Source organism: Chiloscyllium plagiosum, unplaced genomic scaffold (genome assembly GCF_037043375.1).
Source record: "Chiloscyllium plagiosum isolate Xiang-an unplaced genomic scaffold, Cpla_swu_hap1 HiC_scaffold_16, whole genome shotgun sequence".
In the NCBI taxonomy this organism is placed as follows: Eukaryota; Metazoa; Chordata; class Chondrichthyes; order Orectolobiformes; family Hemiscylliidae; genus Chiloscyllium; species Chiloscyllium plagiosum.
Genome location: NW_028270154.1, coordinates 57,006,598 through 57,031,584, shown reverse-complemented (window position 1 = coordinate 57,031,584; position 24,987 = coordinate 57,006,598). Strand labels below are relative to the sequence as shown.

Sequence of the window (24,987 nt, the reverse complement as noted above, 5' to 3'; positions counted from 1 at the left end):
GTTGTAAAGGTATTGGTGGAATGTACTGATTCAAAATATGACCTTCCTTCCTTCTCTATCTGGGCATATTTATGCTCTGCATTAAGTGCTGAATGCATACGCTATTGGGCTTTCCATTCCATTGGGCCACCCATGAGCTAAATCTATCCTGATGCTGTACGGGAGACATCGCATGTCAATAGCAGATCCTGCTTGGAATCTTAAGTGTGCCAACACTTTAGAGGATGTTCGCTGTTTACTTCCCTGAGGTCTACGGTTTGGCTATACGACCATTTCCAAGGCTGACCCTTTAAGTGTTGATGCAAAGATACCAAAATGGAGGCCAAGTTATGTATGAACTTTTCATAATAATTCGCCAGCCCAAGGAAAGGCCTAAGTTCTGGTACAGATGTGGGAATCAGAGCACCTGTGATCTCCCTCACCTCCCTTTTCAACAGGTGTAATCTTGTGAACTCTGTTGCCCAAGTAGGTCATTTGGAGTGCCTGGAACACATACTCTTCCCTTCCAAAGTGTACACCCGCCTGGAAGAAACATCTAAGGATGATGTCCAAGTTCTCTAACTGCTCCTTAGTAGTCTTCCCTATGATTAGCACATAATCTAGATAAATGACAACCTGGTGTAGGCCTTGTAAAATATTTTCGATCTTCTGCTGAAAAATTACACAGGCTGACAATACTCCAAACTTATTGGTACAAATCCTTATGGGTAATAATTGTAGCTTACGCCTGGGAATCTTCATCTAATGGCAATTGCAAGTATGCATGGCTCATTCCACGTTAATGAAGAATAGCCCACTTGCGAGCTTTGCATATAATTTTTTTTATGAGAGGGACTGGGGATTTATTCCACTGAAAAAAGTGGTTTACCATTTGTTTAATATCCCCACGAAGGTGAACTGACTCGTCAGGCTTCATAATCATTACGACTGGTGCTGCCCATTCTGCAAATTGGACTGATTTGATGATTCCTTCGCTTTGTAGCCTTCAGATCTCTGCCTCTACTTTTGCTCAGAAGGCAAATGGCACTGGGGAGTCCTTGCAGAATTGCTTCCTGGTCAACATGTAAAGTGGCCTTGGCCCCTTTGACAGACCCGTGGCCTTCCTGAAAAACTTCCAGGCATTTACTTAGGACTTCACTTAGGTAGCCATGTTCTAATTGAAAAACACTGAGCCAATCTAAATGGATTTTTTTCAACCAATTTCACCCCATGAGGCTTGGGTCTAAGTCTTTTATTACAATCAGTGCTAACTGAACCAGCTCCTTCTCATAAGAGACCAGAACCAAAGTTGTACACTTAAATTTTATAAGTTCCCCAGTGTATGTTCTCAATCTAACCAAGGTCTTACGCAAACTTAAGGTTTGGATTCTAGAGTGAATTTTGTTAAAGACTGACACTGCAATCACTGAAATTTAGTGACCATTTAACCAGATGCTTATTTTGATTTGTTCAAGACTTGGATGATGCTAATCAATGTAACTGTTCCAAGGCAGACGTAGGTGGTCTTCCACAGAGTGCACTCTCCTGGATACCAGCCATTGAGTTCTCTTACTCAGTTTAGGCCTAGTGGGACTCTTTGCTGTCTTGAGTCTGCATACTGGCAGCAACTACAATGTTTGCCAGCCATGATTCTGCAGAAAATTTTAACCATTTGGCTGAGGCTTGCTTTTGGTTTTGGGGTTTTGCTGTGGGCTAACGTGGAATCCCTCTGTTCAAGATATATCCTGAGTGAGGCTCTGCAATTGCATTCACTCAAGTGGTGTTCCCAAAGCTCAGTCTGACTGGCAAGGGTGTCCATCTGAATACCCTGCAACTTATATGCTCCACTTGCTGCATTTTCCAATGACAGTCAGTTGTAGTGCTTGTTTGAAGTCCAGATGTACTTCAGCTAGTAGATGCTTTTGTATGGCACATCATTAATCCCATATACCAAACAGTCTCTCAGCATCTCATTAAAGTTTATACATGCCTCTGCCAGTTGTCTTAACCTAATCAAAAGGACTATTACGATTCCCCTGGTTCTCGAATTGTCGAGTAAAACTGATAGCATCTTAGAATTAGAGGAGGTTTGGGGGTGTAATACTCCTCAACCAAATCCATCAACTCTTGAAACTTTTTAGTATCTGGTACTTCAGGGAATGTAAGTCTCCTAATAACCAAAAAAGCTGTGGGTCTACATGTTCTCATGACATTTACTCATTGTTTTTCATCTGCCCCAATGACATTTGCTTGGAAAGAATAATGCATTCTTTCCACATACTGGGCCCAGTCTTCGATAGTATGGTCAAATGAGTCAAGTTTCTCAGATATTGACATGATGCCAGATATGCTTACACCATCTCAAAACCAACTTTTGCAAGCAACGTTCTTCAAGAACATGCTTTTCTCTTGTTGCCACTCAAATAACTCCACAGAGGTATCCCATTTCCAAGTCACCCTTTATTTATATGTGGAGAGTCCTGAACACTGGTCCAGCTCCCTCTGAGCCAGCTGTCAGAGTAAACAGGATGCCTGACACTCCTGCTTTTATCTGTCATCCAAGGCTCCCTGAGTGGACCAGATTAACAGCCCGGATCAGGGAACTCATATTCTATGTGGTCCACCTGACTGACTACAATCACTATAATTAGGCTTCATGATTTATACTACAAATTATAGTAAGCATTAAAACATGAGACAACATCAAGTTATAGGCCTTAATCATTACAATATTTTATACAGATATACTATACTGTCAACCAATGGCATTAATCTGATGCCTTTAACAATCAGCAGACATTTATGTTTTTCTAACACTTGAGGCACCATTATAATCTTATGGTTTAGATCTTATGCATAACTAATCAGAGACCTGTTTATATAGCCAAATATTTATGGTATGTGTTTATGGCAATTTAACAACAAAGGGTGACTACGTTTGAAAGCTGTGTTCTATGATATAAATTAGAAATTGTAATTCTAATTGAAGATATTGTAAAGACTAAGAAAAGTTCAATCATGAATCTGGCAGTAATGATATCAGAGGAATACAAAAATAGATAAAAGATTGTAACAGTTGAAGTATATTTATTGCAAGCCTTAGTGCCATATGTTGAAATACACTTACTGCAAGTCAGAATGCTATCCTGCTCCATTCAGCACATATCTGAATAGAGACAAAAGATGGAGAAAAATACAGATATGTGAAACTAGAACAAATGGTGGAGCGAAATCGATGTTTTGGGCAAAAGCCCTTCATCAGGCTGTTGAAGGGCTTTTGCCCGAAACGTCGATTTCGCTGCTCCTTGGATGCTGCCTGAACTGCTGTGCTCTTCCAGCACCACTAATCCAGAATCTGGTTTCCAGCATCTGCAGTCATTGTTTTTACCTAGAACAAATGGTAACAGCTTTATCTCGTGCTTCTGCTTTGGAAACTGATTTTTTGGAACATAGTTAGACAACTTGCTGACCATTTGTTGTTTCCAAAGCAATGGCTTGGTACCAACCATTTTTAGTGGGAGAATAGTTTTGCAATGGCTGATAGGGTATACACACAAGCATGCTGAAGCAAATTGGATAAAACCTTACTGTGGATAGAAAACAAGCAGTAGTCTCTATAAGTTAGTGGAAATACATGTAACCTCTTCAACCTTTAGGTACACAGTACCAACTTATTCATTGTTCCAGAATCTGGAACCAATATAGAATGCAGTCCACAGAGAAACATGATCCTTAGCTCCAAAATTCTAAATTACATTTCAGTGCATGCTATTCCAAAAACATGGTAAATATTTCATGGGAAGAATGCCTGAATTTTTATCTATATCTTAACATGGTACATTTTCAATAAACCATTGTAAATACCAGACATTTGTAGTGAGGTTCCCAATATCAATACAAATCATTATGTAAAGATCTCTTTTCTGATTGGTTGACACCGATTGAGATAATCCCTTAAGAAATACTTCTTTGTGCAATTGGAAATCACCTCAGAAATCACCATCATTTTGTACCTTAATTATAAAAGTGCAACAAAAACAATGAAATTGAGATCCACAATGTTCTTGTTTCTCTACCACAATAGAAACTAAACATTCTTAGACAATAGCAACTATTTTTCCCAACTTAAACCAACATTACCTGCTGCAGTGTTGGATCTCTTGCTTTTCTTTTTGTTCCCAAATGACAGACAAACATTGGCTCCTGTACATTTTCCAGGATCTTTAATCCTCAAGCCCCCTTCCATTATTAGATAAACTCCACTCAGACTGTAAAGTTTTATGTATGGAAATAAAGTAAAAATACAGAAGACTTTTTCTAAAACTTAATTCAATATGTATTTGTAAAGCTGTCGCAGTGTATTTTCACAACCAGTATGACTTGGTAACATATGCAATGGGTCATGTGACAACTGTACACAGGGTATCTTGCCCCCTGGGAAATTAACCACAGACAAAGCCATGGCTCAAACTCCCAAGAGAATACTGGAATATACATACGCCATCTGGGCTGAGATCTCGGATGAATAGATTGGATTTCATAAGTTATTATTAATATAATGCTACAGCATTGTTTGAAATACTCTATCAATATAATGTTAAATTGAAGTTATAAATTAAACTTCACATCATTATGATAATTTATTTCAGATATTTACAGGCAACACCTTAGCCATTTGTGAAGTAAACCTGCCTCAAAACATTCAATAATGCACAATCTTTTAATAATACAGCAAACTAACATAAAAACTGTAAATTTTCAATTCAGTACATTGCAAAAGTAACATTACTAAACAGGCAAGTGGTTTGATGACAAACTTTAAGTTCTTCACTGATGCAAAGCATCCCACAGGGCTCAATTCTCAGAGGCTTGCCAATACCTTTATCAGGTGTTGTGAATTCACAGTAGAATTAAGTACGAGACTCAAAGGTGGGTAAAAGCAGGGGACGGGGAGGAGGATGCTGGAACTTGGATGGTGGCAATGCTGGTTAGTCAACCGATCATTGGGAGTTGGGCAGGGAACCACCACCAGTCATTAAAATTATTGCAAACAATGAGGTTGAAGTCTCTACTGACCTTTAAAATGGCAGACGATATGGATAAACCCCATTTCTGACAGGTCCAGTAGAAAGGGGGCAAAAAGCACAATTTACTGAAGAGGGAAAGCCAAAGTCAGCCGAATTACACAACCATAGTGCTGATGTTCAAACAGGCCAGATTTTGCTGTACCAATTGTGAGAATCTTGGATAAATGGAGAAGATACAAATAATCTGGAAGAGCAAGTAAGTTTGTTTATGATACTTTTTCCACATGAAAACTAAAACAGACTGAAGCTATCAATGAGAGTCAAAAAAGACCCTCCACTTTGATTAACAAACTTGATGTAAGTTATAAATCAAATTACCATCTGTTTGTGCAAACTCAATCAGTCAATTGCAGTTATTTCCCCCAAGGGTGATTATTACACATTGTAAATGTTTAGTTGAGTTTCAAAAGCCAGAATTATCTCACAGGAGGTTCTGAATTCACTGCTTAATTGACAGTTTAATAAGTTACTAAAGGATGAGTTGTTTTTTATATGAATCAGAACAGAAGTTTGTTTGTTTCTATAAGGGATTAAAAACTCAAAAGGATCTAAAAGTTTTATATGGATTTCTTGGATGGGAATAATTTTCACTATCGCATGCATATCAGTGAGAGCTATATTAGATTGTCAAAAGTTTTTTTAGTCCCCACATAGCTTTTGAGGTAAGCCTGTGGTGAATACTGACTAACTGGTCTCTGTTTGGCCAGTAGACCTCAGGACAAGATGTCCAATAGTACAGCATTTCAATGTCTCCAGAGATAGAAGCCTAGAGGTAGTATTTCCAAAGCCAATTAAAGACTTTATTCCACTGGGTCTCCGAGAGTTCAGATCAGGAGGATGCCATCAGATTTTGTTATGCAGGATTATTGACTGGTTCATTAATAGGATTGAACAAAGCTAGCATGGGTTTATGAAAGGCATATCATATTTAACAAACTTACTGGAGTTTTTCGGGGATGCAACTGGTAGAACAGAAGAGGGAGAATCAGGGATGTGGTGTATTTGCATTTTCAGACAGCTTTCATATGGTCCTACTGAAGAGGTTATACAGCAAAATTAAAGGACATGGGATGGGGAGAATATATTGGCATGGATTGAGAATTGGTTGAAAGGAAAAAGAGAATGGGAATAAATCTTTTTTTCTGGATGGCAGGCAGTAACTACTGAGGTATTGCAAGGATTAATGCTTGGGTCCACACTATTCATGATATATGTAAATGGGACAACACTACTATCATAGAGCAAGCCAGACAGAGAACAGCCAGGGAATTCCTAGAGGCATGGCATTTATCTACAAACTCCATCAACAAACTCATCGACCTGGACCCAATATACCAACCACTACAGCGGACAGCTGAAACTGACAACCGGAAGCGGCAGGGACAGACCACTATAAACACCGGAGGAAACATCAAAGAAGCGCTTCGCAGGAGGCTCCCAAGCACTGATGATGTCGCCTAGCCAGGGGACGAAACGTTTGTAACAAAAACTTCCAGCTCGGCGAACAGAACCACAGCAACGAGCACCCGAGCTACAAATCTTCGCACAAACTTTGAATATGTAAATGACCTTGGTGAAGAAACTAAATACACCTTTTCTAGGTTTGCTGATGACACAAAACTGGCAAGATTGTAAATTATAAGGAGGACACAAAGGGGCATTAATGTGATTTAGACAAGTTGAGTGAGTGGGAGAAAATGAGGGCTGCAGACGCTAGAGAGCAGAGTCAAGAGTGTGGTGCTGGTCAGGCAGCATCCGAGGAGCAGGAGAATCAACTTTTTGGACATAAGCCCTTCATCAGGAATCTGTTGAGTGAGTGGGTAAATGCATGGCAGGTACAGTACAACCTGGCCAAATGCGAAGTTCTGTGTGGAAAAAAAGCAGAAAGGCTGAATACTGTTTAAATTGTGACATGTTGGGAAATATGGATGTAGAAAGGGATCTGGAGGAGCTCAAAAGAAGGGAAGGCTTGCTGTAATTATATAGAGCCTTGAAGAGACCACGACTGAGTATTGTATGTCATTTTGGTTTCCCTATCTAAGAAAAGATGTCTTTGCCAAAGAGGGGAGCAGTGGAAGTTCACTAGGCTGATACTAGGGTTAGCAGGACTGTGCCAAGTGGGGAGATTGGTTCAGCTAGGCCTGTATTCACCAGAATTCAGAAGGATGCAAGGGAATCTGATTGAAATGTATAAAATTACATAGGAACAGGAGTAGGGTATTCAATCCCACAAGCCTGCTCTGCCACTCAGTGAGATGACCTGTGGCCTAACTCCATATATCTGCCTTTGGCCCATATTTTTTCACACCATTACTGAGCAAAAGATTATCTGTCTCAATTTTAAAGTGACCAACTGATCCAAAATCCAATGCTGTTTGTGGAAGAGAGTTCCAGACATGTACCACCCTTGATGTGTAGAAGTGCTTTCTAATATTGCTCCTGAACAGTTTGGCCCAAATTCTCAGACTATTCCCCGACTTCTAGCACAGGACTGGACAAGAAGTTTTCTACTCAGGTTGAGGTAGCTATAACCAGGAGTCACATGCTCAGAATACAGGGTAAACCATTTAAAGAAGTTGTTCACTCATATGGTAGAGATGTTATGGAATTCTCTATTACAGAAGGCTGGGAAGGCCAAGTCTCTGAATACATTGAACAAAGAGTTGGATTATTTTTGAGATTTTAAAACATGGGGGAATAGGAAGGAAATGGAATATAACATTAAGATGGAGAATTGGCCATGATCATACTGAATATCAGAGCAAGGTCAATGGGCCAAATGTTCTGCTACTGCTCCTAGATTCTATTTCTCTATGATGGGCTCCTGCTGACCACGTTAAAGTTCATCTCATGAGTAATACCAATTTGAGGGGTAGGAGAGCTCAGTAATTCGGGAGAAAGTTGATAGGAGACCCTTGCCGTCATTTCCAGGGAAAACCTCTCTAAGCCACAAACCCATCAAGTGAGTGCCTGGGGCTAGAAGTGTTGCCTAATTAGAACTGCCAGTCAAACAGAGGCTGTCACTGCTTCTGGATGCCCAACTTTGGAGTCCCGGGATAGAGAAGGACCCAGGACAAAAATAAGTGCTGCCAGGTTTCTCAGGTTAGGGGTCAGAGATGGCCAGATCAGTCAAAGCCAAGCTAGGGGTTTACCATCTGGTGACCACTGCATAGTGATAATCTCTAGTCCTTCAATACGGTGTTGACTGTCTTTGATTGGGGAAACCCCTCACCATCTTCCTAAGGTGACAAGCTATTTCCAGAGTAGGGGGCATCATATATGCTGCATGGTGATATGCCTAGAACTGGTTTTATCTCATTGGTGGCTGGATAAGGTGCTCAAACAGTTTTAATTTGATCATTACTAAGACATGTCTGCAGGATGATATGAATTGGGTCCTAAATCTTGAGGGTACAGTGCATTCAAGAAGGACAGGGAACTAGAAAATGTGAACAGGTGGCTGTTAGTGAACGATGATATCAATATAAATGAGAGTGACTTAAGTTTTGGAATCCTAGATACAGATTTGAGTTGATATAGGTGTGAAATGATAAAGGCAAGAAATCATTTGAGGGAAGTGGTGTACAGGCTCCCTAATGTAACAGAAGACATAATGAGACTTTGTTAGAAAGGCAAGGTAATAATCCTGGAAGAAATTTAAACTGCATTTTAGCTGAAAAAGTCAGATATGCAAAGGTAGCCTAGATGAAGCGATCATAGAATGTTTTTGGGCTAGTTTCCTACAGCATCATGTTCTGAAGTTCACCAGAGATCAGGCTATACCAGACCTTGTTTTATGCAATAAGACAGCAATAATGGTCTCATATTTAAGGCACTCCGAGGTAGCAACGACCATAACATGGTTGAATCTTACTTTCAGTTTGAAGGAGAGAGGAGTGTGTCTGAGAACATTTTTTAAAAAAATTTAAATCAAGGCACTTCAGAAGTATAAGAGTAGAGATTGCTAAATGATTTGGCAAGCTTGGACAAAGGATAGCTCAAAAGAATCACAACATCACAGAAGGAAGCCATTCATTGTAACATATGTACATCTCTCAATATATTAACCTAATGTCTTTTCTTCATAACCCTGAATATTGTTTGTATTTAAATAAACATCCAGTGCCCTCTTGACTGCCTCAGTTGAATCTGCCTCCACTACACTGCCAGAACTCAATGACTTGCTGTTTGACAAAGATTTTCTCAGCGTGCATTTGCTTCGTTTGCAAAACACTGTGTTCTTTAGTTCTGAATTCATTTATGAGTTGGTGAAGTTACAATGTCTCCACTCTTTCAAGACGTCTCATGATTTTGAAAACTTTCATCAAATCTCCTCTTAGCTTTCTCTGCTCCAAAACAAGTCCCAATTGTCCAACCTTTCCTCATTACTGATGTGTCTCATTCCGAAAACATTCTCATAAACCTCTTCTACACTCTCTCCAATGTATTCACGCCCTTCGTATGGTGTAATGCCTAGAACTGTACACAATAGTCCAACTAAGTTCTAACCAGTCACCCATTTAGAACAGAGATTAAGTGAAACCTTTTCCTTGCCGGGTTTTTCGAACACTTTTTCCAGAAATGGAAATGGAAGCAGTGCCCTTAGTTACTATTAAAGCAGAAGTAGATAAAGTATTGGTAATTAAGGCAGTGAAAGGTAAGTTGGAACAGGAATTCGAGGTTACAATCAGGCTATCATTATGTGATTGAATGGCAGAACAGGGGCAGAATGGCTTACTCCTTTTTGTTTGTATGTTGTAGGTCTAAAGAAGAAAACAGATGGCTTTCACTAACTGAATTGCAAAGCTTTTGTCTTTTAAGGATTTAGATGCAGCATTTCTTTACACAGTCAAAAAACAGCTGTGCTTTTTGTGTTGTATGGAAGAATTTCCAAATATATACAATAATGAAACTTTTACATACCAACACCATAGTGAACTGGACATAGATCAAATAAAGTAATTAATATTTACATTTGGCATTCCTCCATATCGCATAAAGTAAGTAAGTTTTTCAATGCAATGATACATCTGGATCATTAGCTTGGTTACTGATAAAACGAAGAGAAATAAAAATTTGGGTCAGATTGGGGTAGGAATTTCTTTCATTGCTATCATGATTTCATACATGAGTTTGTCCAGATTTCTTCTGTATGGTTTTTGAAGCCAAAAAAAAGAAAGATTTCTTTTTGGGGATGCTTCAATTTTTGCTTTAGATTATTACGAAAGGAAATGTTCCCAACATTTTTATGATTTTGCTAGCTCAGCGGCCAATAGGACATTTTCTCTGATTGTGATCAATACACGGCAGTTTTTAAAAAAATGTTATCCATGTCAAAATCCTACATAAAATATTAAACTAGATGCCATTCGATTTTAAAAAGAAGTGTTCATCTCTACTGCTTTATCTCACTTCATTGTGCCGAACATTTCATGGAGTTCCAGACCGTGCAAGTACATAAAAGGAAAGGAGTTTCCATTCCACTAACTAACTATTCTCACCAGAGACTGAAGCAATAATGAATACAGAGTAGATAAGAAAACAAAGTGTTTAGGATACTGCAAAGCACTTTGTCCCAAAACGGTATTTCAGCAATAGAAGTTATGGAAATAATATTTCTTAATCCAGATTTTCCACTGGCCAGAAAGTTTTATTTTAGCGTCAAGAGAAGTTGCTCAAGGCGACCTTGTGGAATCTCCATCACAGTACACTCCAAAGAAAGTGCCTGGGAAATTGAAGACTCCACTGGGCAATCCCCAGGCTCCTGGAACTCTCGGAAAATCTCCATTTAAATTCAAGAACTCGGAGGGTCCAATGAAATAAATATTTCCTCCCAGTCCAACACTAGCACCTTCACATCATGGCTACCATTGACACCACAAACTGCTGGATCAAAGTGAAGAAAATATCCAAGATGATCACACATATCGACACAGACGTCCAATTTCTCCAGAGATGCAAGAAAACAGAGATGATCCTGAAGGGACTACAGATCACAAACCCACTCAAGTCGACCTACAACACAGATTACGCTGAGAGATTCTGCCGTCGCACCTCTCACACACCCCTCAATCATCTCGTACACTAGCTCTACAGAAGACGTTGCAATTTTGAAATCAACATAGAGTCCACATTCTGGATTAGAGTGGTGCTGTAAAAGCACAGCAGTTCAGGCAGCATCCGAGGAGCAGGAGAATCGACGTTTCGGGCAAACGCCCTTCATCAGGAATACAGGCAGAGTGCCTGAAGGATGGAGAGATAAATGAGAGGAGGGTGGGAGTGAGAAGATAGTAGCATAGAGTACAATAGGTGAATGGGGGTGGGGACGAAGGTGATAGGGCAGGGAGGAGGGTGGGGGAAGGTAGCAAAGTGTACAATGGGTGGATGGGGATGGGATGAAGGTGATAGGTCAGAGAGGAGGGTGGAGTGGATAGATGGAAAGGAAGATAGGCAGGTAGGACGAGTCATGGGGACAGTGTTGAGCTGGAAGTTTGGAACTGGGGTGAGGTGGGGGAAGGGGAAATGAGGAAACTGGTGAAGTCCACATTGATGCCCTGGGGTTGAAGTGTTCCGAGGCAGAAGATGAGGCATTCTTCCTCCAGGCATCGGGTTTTTACCTAGACTCCACATTCTCAGCTTGCACTCAGGAGACAGTGGACCAGCTACGAGACACTGCCAAACAGGCAAGGCAACAGAACTATACCACCTACTTGCACACCAAGAACAGGAAACTCGGGATTACCACCAACAGTAAACTAGACCCCTCACCAGTACCATGGTGGGAACTGGTACCACCACTGGGAAATCCATCGTCAACTTGTCTGCCCATACCCCTTCAACCAGACAAAATTGAAGTTCTCAGCTGAGGGCTCACTTTCTGCCTCACTACCAATATGGACCCTATTGGTTTTACAGATGAATTCATCAGGCGATTGAGGCTCCAGGAATTCTTCCACAAATCCCCAAGGTGTCAACAGTGAGCCCAATGAGACAACCAAGGAACCAGAACATTTGACAGAGAGGTCTGCAGTGCAGCAACCAAAGAAGAAAGAGTCAAATTGGACCACTCCGGAAGAAAGTTGCCCTAGACTTGACAGGTATGCTCAAGCCGTCAGGAGATGGGTTAATGCCAGATTCACCAACCGGGCTTACAAGATAGCAGAGAACGTCACTCAAGCACAACACAACATCATGCATGCCCTCAAGACCAATTGCAGCATTGTCATCAAACTAGCAGACAACGGAGGAGCTATCGTCACAAAGAATAGAAAGGACTACTGTAAAGAAGCATACCGACAACTGAACAGCCAGGAACACTACAGTCAACTCCCTGCCAATTTGACCAAAGAACATACCTGCCAACTCAACAGACTGATTGAGAGGTTTGACCCAGACCTTCAGAGTATCCTATGCATTCTCATCCCGTGTCTTTCTCATATCAGAGACTTCTACTGCCTTCCAACGATACAGAAAGTCAATACACCTGGATGTCCTATCATAGCCTCAGTAAGCAACACCAACAATTGCCAATTTCCAGATGTCATCCTACAACTTATCCATTTCATCCTCACCGCAATGCCTTCACCTTCGACAACTAGCTCTTCATCCAGACACACAGAATAGCTATGAGGATCAAATGTGTACCCCAGTACGCCAACATTTTCATGCATACGTTTGAGCAAGACTTATTTGCTGCACAGGACCTCCAACCAATGCTGTACACCAGATACATTAGTGAAATTCTCTTCCTTTGGACTCATGTCGAGGAATCACTAAAATGACTGCACAATGATATCCACAAGTTTCATCCCACCATCAGACTTACCATAGAGTACTCTTTAAAATCAGACTCATTCTTGGACACACACATCTCCATCAAGGACGGATACCTCAGTACCTCACTCTACTGCAAGCCCACGGATAACCCCATAATGCTTCACTTCTCTAGCTTCCATGTTAAACATATTAAAGAAGCCATCCCCTATAGGCAAGCCCTATGTATACACAGGATCTGTTCAGATGAAGAGGAATGCAACAGACACCTAAAAATGCTGAAAGATGCCCTCATAAGAACGTGATATGATACTCAACTCATTGATCACCAATTTCAATGTATCACCATGAAAAACGCAGAGAAACTATGCCATGTTCTTCGCAGCCTTCAACATGTCATCGATGATGACGAATATTTTGCCAAGATCATCCCGACGCCTCCACCTCTCGCCTTCAAACAACTGACAAACCTTAAACAGACCAATGTTCACAGTAAACTATCCAGCCTTCAGGACAATAATCAACCACAACACCATACAACCCTGTCATGGCAGCATCCGCAAGACATGTCAGATCATCGACATGGATACTACCATCACACATAGATATGGATACTACCCACTATGTACACGGCAGATACTCATGTGACTCATAAGCTACAGGCAAGAATGCCCAAGGCAAAGTATATTGGTGAGACCATGCAGATGCTATGACAATTGATGAATGGACACCGTGCAACAATCGCCAGACAGGAATGTTCCCTCCCAGTCAGGAACACTTCAATAGTCAAGGACATTCAACCTCTGATCTTCAGGTAAGCATCCTCCAAGGTGGCCTTCAAGATACACAACACAGAATCGCCAAGCAGAAGCTGATAGCCAAGTTCCACACTCATGAAGATGGCCTCAACCATGATCTTGGGTTGATGTCATGCAACATGTGACCCTATCACACTTCTATATTTGTAAAATCTTCCTTACTGCCCTGTTTTGACACTGTCACCTTGATAACTTGTTCTGACCTTTCTACCTTAATTAATTTGTACAGATTTGGATTGCTTGTTACTTTGTTGGGCCTTCGGCATGTGACTCTTAAACCCTATCATGTTATTCCAGTTATTTGATTTGTCTCCAGCACCACCTTATTTTTAATTTTTTTTGTCATTAACTCTCAGATTAATTAATCAGATTATAGATCATCCCTTCACTTGTTATTCAGCTGTTAACACTTTATTCACACTGTCTGACACTCTTGATCACCTGAAAAGATTCCACTTACACCATTTCTATCATCTTTTGATCACTCTGATTATAGATTCTGTGCCTCTAAGCCTTCTCTTCACTTCACTTGATGAAGGAGCAGCGCAGAGAAAGTTTGTGATTTCAAATAAACCTGTTGGACTATAACCTGGTGTTTATGTGACTTCTGACTTTACTCAGAAAATGTTAGACTATTTGTGCATGGTCTAATTCCTGAGCATATATTTAAATGGAGATATTCAACTGACCCAATACTTAACTTAGCACCCCAACTATACCTTCCCTAAATGTCTTACACCATGAACGCTCCCCCAGGACCCAATGTCACCAGCTTCAACACCCACTCCAACCCTGAACACCCTTCCCCGTCCCAAACCAGGGAGGATTCAAACTCCCTTCACCTAATTGGAAAACGACCCCTTCACTCCCCAAGTGTCAAACACCCTTCACCCTACTCCCACCTCGTCTGCTTCTTCTTCCCTTTCCCTTGCTCCACACCTGATCTGCCTCTTGCTCCTAGCCCAAGGTGCCAATAGCCCTATTGCCCCTCTGCTGGACCCAAACAACACCGCACAACACAACAGCTACCCAACCCTGTACCTGAAATCTCCCACACACCCCGACCTACTCTGATCACAATATCTCTTATCTGGTCCTCATGCCTCCTACATAGCTTGCAATCTACCAAGCTATAACCCAGCTTAACTGGCACCCAGGTACCCATCAATTTGGCACTCTCATTATCTGGCATGCCGACACCCTCCACAGTCATTTCCCTACTTACTTGGCACTCTTCCCAGCTGGCACTCTAATTACCTTTAACCCTGGTGCCCTTCCTAGTTGGCACCTACTCTCCTGGCACCCTACCCACACAATTTTGTAGTTCCCACTTGACAGTGGCTGTCTGTGATGCCGGACCTTTCAATCCCAGACAGCGGCAGCTGACTGCTGTGGAAAAGGGGTGAGGTTTGCCTCCCCTCTGATAGTTTCGTACTATAGAAGAGCTGTCAGAATGGAAATATGACTCTGCATTTCTGAAGGACACCTTTTCAGGATTTCCTGTCAGAAATGCCGAGCTCTTTCCTGTCATAAAAATGAAGGGCAGGATGGGAATCTGGGTGAGATTGCTACCTGTTGGAAAATCCAATCCAATGTTTACTCTGGGGGAAGGGTGGGAGACTTCTTCACAAACAGGATGCTAAACCTCCTACACTCTATATTGTCTGAGCTAATAAGGCATGAACGAAATCTGCAACAAGCTGAAATAGGTCGAACACCCAGAGATCATTTAGACATGTAGATTAGAGCTCATAGTTCACCCATGTGTCTTTACTCGACAAATCGGTCAAACAGGAACAAGGTACAATTCACCCATTGGGAGGCAGGTGATCAGAGAAGTGGTGAGTAGAAGTCATTAACTGATTATTAATTGACCACATCAAGGGCTTTAACACAAGTGAGTCAAGAAGATCCCACACTTGATTCATTTTGACTTATTATTGTCACACATACCTTGGTACAGTGAAAGGTTTTGTTTTGCATGCAGGCAGGTCATACCATACAAAGTGCATTAGGATAATAGAATAGAACGAGGAATACAATGTTATGGTTGCAGAGTAGATGCACAAAGAGATCACATTAAATTTAAAGTTTGAGAGGCCCATTCAGAAGTCTACTAATAGCAGGAAGAAGCTATTCTTGAATCTATTGATACAAGTATGTAAATTTCTTTTTAATGTCCTGCCCGACAGAAGAGATTATAACTGGGTGGGAGGGGTTTTTGATGATATACCATGGAAAATTGATAAAGAAGGTTAATGCACAAGGGATTCAGGGTAACTTGGCAAGTTGTATCCAAACTTTGGGCTTAGAGGTATGAGACAGAGGGTGGTAGTACCACAGGGATTAGTGTTGCATTGTTTGCGATACATATAAATGATACAGGAGAAAATATGAGGATGCTCACAAGTAAGTTTGAAGATAATGTTAAGATTGGCCAGATGGTCAACAGTGAGGAAGAACTCTTAGGCTACAGGAGAGTACAGATAGATTGGTCAGAAAGGGGAAGATCAGTGTCAGATGGAATTTAACCCTCATAATCGTGAGTTGAAGCACTTTGGAAGAAATAAAAGGCAAGAATGTATTCAATGAATAGCAAGACATCAGAGGGCTCAGAGAAACAGAGGGATCTTAGAATGCTTGTCCACAGATCTTTGAAGGCAGCAGGAGAGGTTAATAGGATCGTTAAGATGACATATGGGACACTTGCCTTTATCAGTTGTGGCATAGACTACAAGAGTAGGGAGGTTATGTGTTCACTTCTGTTCACCACACCATAAAGAAGGATGTGACTGCACTAGAGGGAGTGCAGAGGAGATTCACCAGGATGTTGTTTGGGATGGAGCAGTTTAGCTTTGAAGAGCGGCTGGAAAGGCATGGGTTGTCTTCTTTAGTCAGCTGAATTGGCTGAACAGCTGGTTTGTAATGCTGTCTAATGGGTTCAATTCCCACATGGGTGGATGTTACCACGAGGGCTTCTCCTTCTCAATCTCTCTCCTCGCTTGAGGTGTGGTTACCCTCAGGTTAAATAACAGCTGTCTCTCTCTAATGGTCTACTGTGGCAACTTTAACTATTTCAATGCATTCTAAAATAGTAATGTGTGTTTTAATTACTAATTTTAAAATTGTCTTTTTTCATTTCTAGACTGCCCATAATCAAGAGCCATCAGAATTTTGCACATGCCTGTTTTGAGGTTCTGGGAAAGAGAAATTGGCATCATCATCTTTATCTTTAAAATTATAGTAATGGTCGGCAAGAGGTTACACATTGTAGATTCTTCAAATATTTTAGAGACTCGATGGAACCCACAGTAAAGTTTGCTAAATTATGGACTGATTGTTGTTCTGAGAAATGTTTTCCCAGGACTGTAACCAGAAAGGTGATGATTGTGAACACAATCAGGTGGCTAACTATATAATGGTTGGATGAGATGGGAATGTAAAAGTCTAGATTACTTTGTACTCAATAAATAGCGATATTAATGTATTAAAATGTACTGTTCATGAGAACAAGCCCAGTAATTCTATTACTTTCTCTTACTCCTTTTGAAAGAGGCCTGCATCATTTTCATATTTTCATTATTCAGAAATGGCCTGTAATGTGTTTGGATGTTATTTCTTCACATAATATGTTTAGCAGAAAATTTTGTCAGAGATATCACCTGCCTTTGATAATGCAATCGACAAAAGTTCCTCACCATAGAATTTTCTAGAAATTAACTGAGAGTTATTTCTTTGTATGCTTCCAGCAATTACACTAAAATTATTTATTTGCCAGCAGCAAGCAGTTGCAATCAGCCTGACAGCCAGTAATGATACAAAATAAAAGATTTAAACTGACACAGATGCACATAAACTTAAAAAAATATACTGCAGAAAAGAAAGCTTGATGCGTTAATTGGGCTTTGAAAGGTTTTCATATGTTCTCATAAAACATAGTGAACCCTCTGGACTGACTTTAAGTTAGTAACCTAACACTCATTTCAGCTGATGGTTATAAACCACTGGGAACCTAATGTCTGTGGTTAACAAAATCTTGATTTGTTTACTACCCTGTACTGTAATCAAGTGTAGTATTTTTTGACTTGCAAGTGATTGTTACCATACTTATAAGCTTGTCTAATTATATATGTATGTTATGCCTTCAGATATATGTATAAAGATCATATTCTGAGCAGACACATTACTGAGACAAACAAATAACTGCCAAGTAAAATCTCAAAAAACTGTGATTCTGACCTACAGTTCCAGAAATATGAAAACTGTCAACTACCACCATGAATTCAAAATCTCTATGCTTGAAATGTGCTCTTGATTTACTGAAAGGGAATTAAAACAAAACACATACTACATATGTACAATCAAGATTATAGGCAAGATCAGAACAGTTACTCTCTAACTCTGACTCTGTATTGGACATAAACCTGACCAGATCAAGTTGTAATTCCATCATTACAGCCCAAGCCTGATCTAAAGCATGATTTCTATGTCCCAATAACTGTTCACCTTATGTAGAATTAGATGGCAGGGGTCTGTTGGCCACCACAGTGGATATCATTCTCTTGCTCAATAGTGTTTTCATTCAATGAAAAGATACCTTCCGGAAGAAATTACCGATACCAACCAGGATCAGGATCTGTTAAAAAGTGCAGAAATCTAAGCACAGGCCCCAAGTTGTAGCCATGACTTTCCATGCTTATTCAGGTTAATTAATTCCTTTTTCAAATAGAATATCACAAGTTTCTTTTCGCTCCAACTTATGAACCTCTACCTTACAATGCGCCATTTTCTGTTGTACAATTATAAATGGAGGAAATCATCCAAAATATTACCAAAGACTGGGCAATTACATTTTGGTGCATTTTACAGTATCTCTGGGTATTACATTCTCTAGATAAGACATTCTCGTGACATTAACTTTTGATCAAGCAAACAGGCTTGAAAGGTCACCACGATTGATTTACTTAAAGTGGTTATGACTTTGGAATACGTTTAATTTTAATTTTGTGATGAAGATTTATTGTTAGTCTGAAATTATAAGGGTTATTTCATACTTTGCTCTTGCTTATTTCAAATATATGTAATTATTCTGGTGGTCTGTTACCAACATAAAACTGAAAGTGTGAGAGAAACCTAGCAAGTCTGGCAGAATCAGTAGGTACTGAAACAGAGATAACACTTCAAGTTCAGTATGACTTCTTCAGAACTGATGAGAGAGGTGGAAAAGTGATGGACTTTATATTGTGGAGATAAGTAGGAAGGTACAAGTGGAATAGAAGGGAAGGCCAAGGGATGTTTAGAGGGTGTGGGAGATTAGATATCATAGCTATTATCGAACAAAAGGGAAAGGGCATGATAATGATTGTAGAGAAGGGAAGCCGGGCGTTAATAGAAGGCAATAATGGCAGAACATAAATCGGTCCTGCTGAAAGCAAAACCAGGGAAACCAGACTTTAGAGGGATATCAGGAGAAACAAAATGGATGATATGGTCTGAAGTTATTAAACTCAATGTTGAGGCCACATGGCAGTAATGTGCCTAAATGGAAGATGAGGTACTTTCCTCCAGCCTACATTTAACTTCAGTGGAACACAGCAACGGGCCTGGCACTAAAACATAAGTGTTAGAACACAGGTGAATAAAATAGTAAGCAACCAGAAAGTCGGACTCATTCTGCAGAATGAGCTAAGATGGTTCACACTGCTGCCTCACAGTGCCAGGGACCTGGGATCAATTCCAGCCTTGGGTGACTGTCTATGTGGAGTTAGTATGTTCTCCCTGTGTCTGCGTGAGTTTCTGCTGGGTGATCTAGTTTCCTCCCACAGTCCAAAGATGTGCAGGTTAGGTGGACTGGCCAAGCTAAATTGCCCCGTAGTGTTCAGGGATGTGCAGCTTAGGTGGGTTGGCCATGGTAAATGCAGGGTTACGGGGATGGGGTGAGAGGTGGGTCTAGTTGGGATGCTCTTCAGAGGGTCAGTGTAGACTCATTGGGCTGAATGGCCTTTTTCTGCACTGTAAGGATTCTATGATTCCATATGGTCACCTATCCAGAATAGAGGAGACTACATTGTGAGCAGTGAATACAAGGAATTCCACCGTTTCACCTGGAGTGAGTGTTTGGGGAAACGGAAGAGTGAAGAGATAAAAAGTAAAGTATCACACTTGCTGCAATTGCAGTGGTGTGGGGTGTGTTAGTGGAGTGAACCAGAATGTCACAGAAGGAACAGTCCCTTTGCAAAGTTAACAGGAAAAAAGAGGGGATGATATATTTGATGGTGGCATCATGCTAAATGCAACAGAAATGATGGAAGATGATCCTTTCAATAGGGAGGCTTGTAGGGTGGAAAGTGAAGACACAGGCAACACTATTCTTGAAATGAAGGAAAGGGGTGAGGCAAAAGAGTGAGAAATGAATCAGACATAAATATGGGCCTTACTTATCACAATGGGAGGAATGCTCGGTTGAAGAAAAGGAAAACCATTCTGGAAAATACCATCATCAGAACAAATGCTATGGAGATGAAGAAACTGGGAGAAGACAATGGAATCCTTATACGAAGCATGGTGGGAGGTAATGTAGCCAAAGTAGCTGTGGGAGTTGCTGGGTTTGTAATAAATATTAGTTGGCCTTTCCCCAGAAATTAAAAATGTGTTGCTGGAAAAGCACAGCAGGCCAGGCAGCATCAAAGGAACAGGAGAATCGACGTTTCGGTCATAAGCCCTTCTTCAGGAATGAGGAGGGTGTGCCAAGCAGGCTAAGATAAAGGTAGGTAGGAGGGACTTGGGGGAGGGGCGTTGGGAATACGATAGGTGGAAGGAGGTTAAGGTGAGGGTGATAGGCCGGAGAGGGGGTGGGGTCGGAGAGGTCGGGAAGAAGTTTGCAGGTCAAGAAGGCAGTGCTGAGTCTGAGGGTTGGGACTGAGAAAAGGTGGGGGGAGGGGAAATGAGAAAGCTGGAGAAATCTGCATTCATCCCTTGTGGTTGGAGGGTTCCTAGGCGGAAGATGAGGCGCTCTTCCTCCAGGTGTCATGTTGCCATGGTCTGGCGATGGAGGAGGCCAAGGACCTGCATGTCCTTGGTGGAGTTGGAGGGGGAGTTAAAGTGTTCAGCCACGGGGCGGTTGGGTTGGTTGGTGCGGGTGTCCCAGAGGTGTTCTCTGAAACGTTCTGCAAGAAGGCGGCCTGTCTCCCCAATGTATAGGAGGCCACATCGGGTGCAGGGGATGCAGTAAATGATATGTGTGGAGATGCAGGTGAATTTCTGACGGATATGGAAGGATCCCTTGGGGTCTTGGAGGGAAGTGAGGGGGGAGGTGTGGGCGCAAGTTTTGTATTTCTTGCGGTTGCAGGGGAAGGTGCCGGGAGTGGAGGTTGGATTGGTGGGGGAGGTGTGGATCTGACGAGGGAGTCGCGGAGGGAGTGGTCTTTCCGGAACACTGATAGGGGTGGGGAGGGAAATATATCCTTGGTGGTGGGGTCTGTTTGGAGGTGGCGTAAATGACGAAGGATGATACGATGTATCTGGAGGTTGGTGGGGTGGTAAGTGAGGACCAGTGGGGTTCTGTCCTGGTGGCGATTGGAAGGGTGGGGTTCAAGGGCGGAGGAGCGGTAAGTGGAGGAGATGCGGTGGAGAGCATCGTCAACCACGTCTGAGGGGAAATTGTGGTCTTTGAAGAAGGAGGTTATCTGGGTTGTACGGAATTGGAACTGGTCCTCCTGGGAGCAGATGCGGCAAAGGTGAAGGAATCGGGAATATGGGATGGCGTTTTTACAGGGGGCAGGGTGGGAGGAGGTGTAATCTAGGTAGCTGTGGGAGTCAGTCAGTTTATAGTAAACGTTCGTGTTGAGGTGGTCGTCCGAGGTAGAAATGGAGAGGTCTTGGAAGGGGAGGGAGGAGTCTGAGATGGTCCAGGTAAATTTGAGGTCAGGGTGGAAGGTGTTAGTAAAGTGGATGAACTGTTCAACCTCCTCGTGGGAGCACGAGGTAGCGCCGATACAGTCATCGATGTAGCGGAGAAAAAAGGTGGGGGGTGGTGCCAGTGTAGCTGCGGAAGATGGACTGTTCCACATATCCAACGTAGGTGGGGAGTTCTTGGACTAAGGGGGACAGGACCGTGTCAAGGTATGCAGAAATGAGTTTTGTGGGGCAGGAACAGGCTGAGACAATGGGTCGGCCGGGGCAGTCAGATTTGTGGATTTTGGGCAGGAGGTAGAAACGGGCGGTGCGGGGTTGTGGGACTATGAGGTTGGAGGCGGTGGATGGGAGATCCTCTGAGGTGATGAGGTTATGGATGGTCTGGGGGATGATGGTTTGGTGGTGGGAGGTGGGGTCATGGTCAAGGGGGCAGTAGGAGGAGGTGAAATACAGACAATGAAGTAAAGGAATGGAAGGGGAATGTTACAGGTGGAGCAGGTAAAAGTCTGGAAGGCTGGAATGATTGACTTTTTCCAGTTCCAGAATGAGAACTAGAAATGCCAATTGTACAGTCAACAATGTACTGGAGAAACGGATTTACATGGAAAGACAGGTACAACTTGGGCCCCTGTGGGATCCAAGGCAAAGCTATGATTTGAACAAAGTGCAACAAGTTAAAGGAGAAATTGTTTAATGTTTAGAGGTGAACAAAGGTACTGGTAGATGGTGAACATTAGGACTTCAGTTCAACGAAGAAGTGGAGAGCCCTTAGACCAACCTGAATGCCATTTCATAGAAATCATAAAATCCCCACAGAGCAAAAGCGGGCCATTCAGCCCATTAAGTCCACACTAACCCTCTGAACAGCATCCCACCCAGACCCACCTACCTTATCCTTGTATTCCGTAATTTCCCATGGTAAATCCACGTAGCCTACATATCCTTAGACATTATGGGCAATTTAGCACGGTCAATTCACTTCACCTGCACAACCTTGTATTGTGGTAGGAAGCTGGGGCACCCAGAGGAAAACCATGCAGGCATGGGGAGAATGTGCAAACTCCATTTTCACAGTCCCCCAAGGGTGGAATCGAACCAGGATCCCTGGTGCCGTGAAGCAGTCGTGCTAACCACTGAGCCGCCATGCTGCCCTACATCTTCTTGGTCAGAATAAGGAGTGAATCAGTATCTGGAAAATTGAAAAAAGCAGAAAGTGCTGGAGAAATTCAGCAGGTCCGGTAGCACCTGTGGAGAGAACACCAGAGTTAATGTTTCAAGATTAGTACAACTTCCTCAGAATGGAAAGAGGCTGAGAAATGGTGTTTTCTATGCAGTTAGAGGGGAAGAAAGAGTGGGTCAAACAGATAGTGAGTATGCCCAGACCAGAAGACAAAGTGGGTAATTAATGATAGTAAAGAAGTGATAGAGATGTAAACTAGATATAAATAAAGCTGTGAAAAGAGAAAATGGATATACTCTGCTGAGAGTGAAGTCAACAAGACATAATCAAGACATGTCCAAGAGAGGGAGTGGGGATGTAAGAAAATGGAGGTCAGGGATCATGCTCTGAACTTGTGGATCTAAATATTGAGTCCTAAAGGCTGTAAAAGGATGTTGTCCCTCCAGCTTGCATTGTGCTTCACTGGAGCACCGCAGCAGACCCAGGACAGAAATATAAATCATGGGTAAAAGATGACAGAGCCCTCAACTGTTTCAAACCCATCTCCTGCACTCCTGTCTCACCCCTTCCCCAGAAATAGAGTCATAAAATCATAATGATTAGATAAAGGCCGAAATATTTTAAATAAACTTCAAAAAGGTAAAAAGATGATTTTGTTTTATTACCATAATAGAGAACAGTGACAATCCATAAACACAATTTAGCTTTTCAGAATAAGGTTGGCTGATCAGCAATTATTCTGAAGTTAGTACATTATCTGAAAAGTCAATTTACTCCTCATTCAACAAGGTGCAAGTTTTTCAAATGCTTTTATAGTGAGACTAAAGTAAGACTGCAAATCCTCGTTGATTCAATTGACTTCTATGATTCCAATCTGACAGTGGGGGGAAATTATGTGGCGAATGGGGGATGCTGAAAGGGCCAGTGCTATAACCGTACACCCTCTGGGGCCATCATTTGTTTCTTCTGGAATATCATTTTTAACTGCAAATGTGTTGAAATCTGAAGTCAGCTGTCAGCTGCAGAGGAACAATAACAGAGAATGCTGACAGTTCTACTGCACTAAATTTGGGTCATTAAATACAAGACACAAATGAAAACATTCAAACGGATCAAAGGTCATTAGCAGAACTAGCTTCAAACTAAAATTAAAATACAAATTCTAATTCATCTCAGTTTTGGCAAAGTAAAATGGAAAATTATCATAATTACTTTTCTGTGACTGGAATGTGTGAAACACATTTGTTTAAGATAAACTGTACTACTTATCGTTGTTTCTTTCAAGCATTGACTTGTCTCAAATATGGGACTGGCTTAATTTGTTATTTATTCTGGGCACCTTTGCAAAACAGAAATAAATTTCATGGTGGCTCAGTGGTGAGCACCGCTGCCTCACAGCGCCAGGGACTCAGGTTGGATTCCAGCCTGTCTATGTGGAGTTTGCACATTCTCCCAGTGTCTGTGTGGGTTTCCTCTGGGTATTCCAGTTTCCTCTCACAAAGCTGTGCAGGTTAGGTGGATTGGCCAAGCTAAATTGCCCATTGTATCCAAGGACGTGCAGGCTAGGTGAATTAGACATGGGAAGTGCAGAGTTACAGGAATAGATTAGGGGAATGGTCTGGATAGGATATTCTTTGGAGGTTCGGTGTGGATTTGATGGACTGAATGGCCTGCTTCCACACTGTAGGGATTCTATGATTCTACAAAGATCATGTTACAGTGAATGTTGTTTAACTACCTATTTATAATTATGTGACCCTTTGGACAATACACTGAAAGCTTTGCTTAAGGGAAAGGTTTTGAGGTGTAATTGTTTATATTTCATTGTTTCCATCCACATATTGTGTGTAAAATCAGTAAAATGGGTGGGATCAAAGTTCTTCTCCAACTTTTAGAGGGAGCAGATGTATCTGTACCAGCTCTTTAAGGTGCTAGGAATTATGCCTGGCCAATTTTAATTGTACTTATCTCTACCATGTGGTAAACTGCTTGTTATGTAAGAACAGTGCATTTTCTGTAGCTATGCTATGGTTACATATTCTGTACGACACTGCAGTGAACTCTTCTGCAAATTAAACCAAACACCCAGAAAAACTCACATCCCCTCATAATCTGTTAAATAATGGGTGACAGAGTACTCCCAAGTTCCACTATTTAAAGCAAATAATATCAATTTATTCCTCAACTCTAAAAGTGAACATTAAACAACTATTCACAACTCTAAGCTCCCCCTTTC

General features: G+C 41.6%; 1 protein-coding gene and 1 long non-coding RNA gene across 2 annotated transcripts in view; one reads left to right on the top strand and one right to left on the bottom strand.

Annotated features, from left to right (window-relative positions):
• The window catches only part of LOC148147550 (uncharacterized), a 71,463-nt gene extending 53,659 nt beyond the window's left edge, over nucleotides 1-17,804 (top strand). The window contains exon 2 of the long non-coding RNA XR_015759656.1: nucleotides 16,803-17,804. This is a non-coding gene — a long non-coding RNA (uncharacterized LOC148147550). The remainder of the gene's footprint in view (nucleotides 1-16,802) is intronic.
• The window catches only part of neurl1b (neuralized E3 ubiquitin protein ligase 1B), a 498,938-nt gene that overhangs the window by 204,128 nt on the left and 269,823 nt on the right, over nucleotides 1-24,987 (bottom strand). The window lies entirely within an intron of this gene.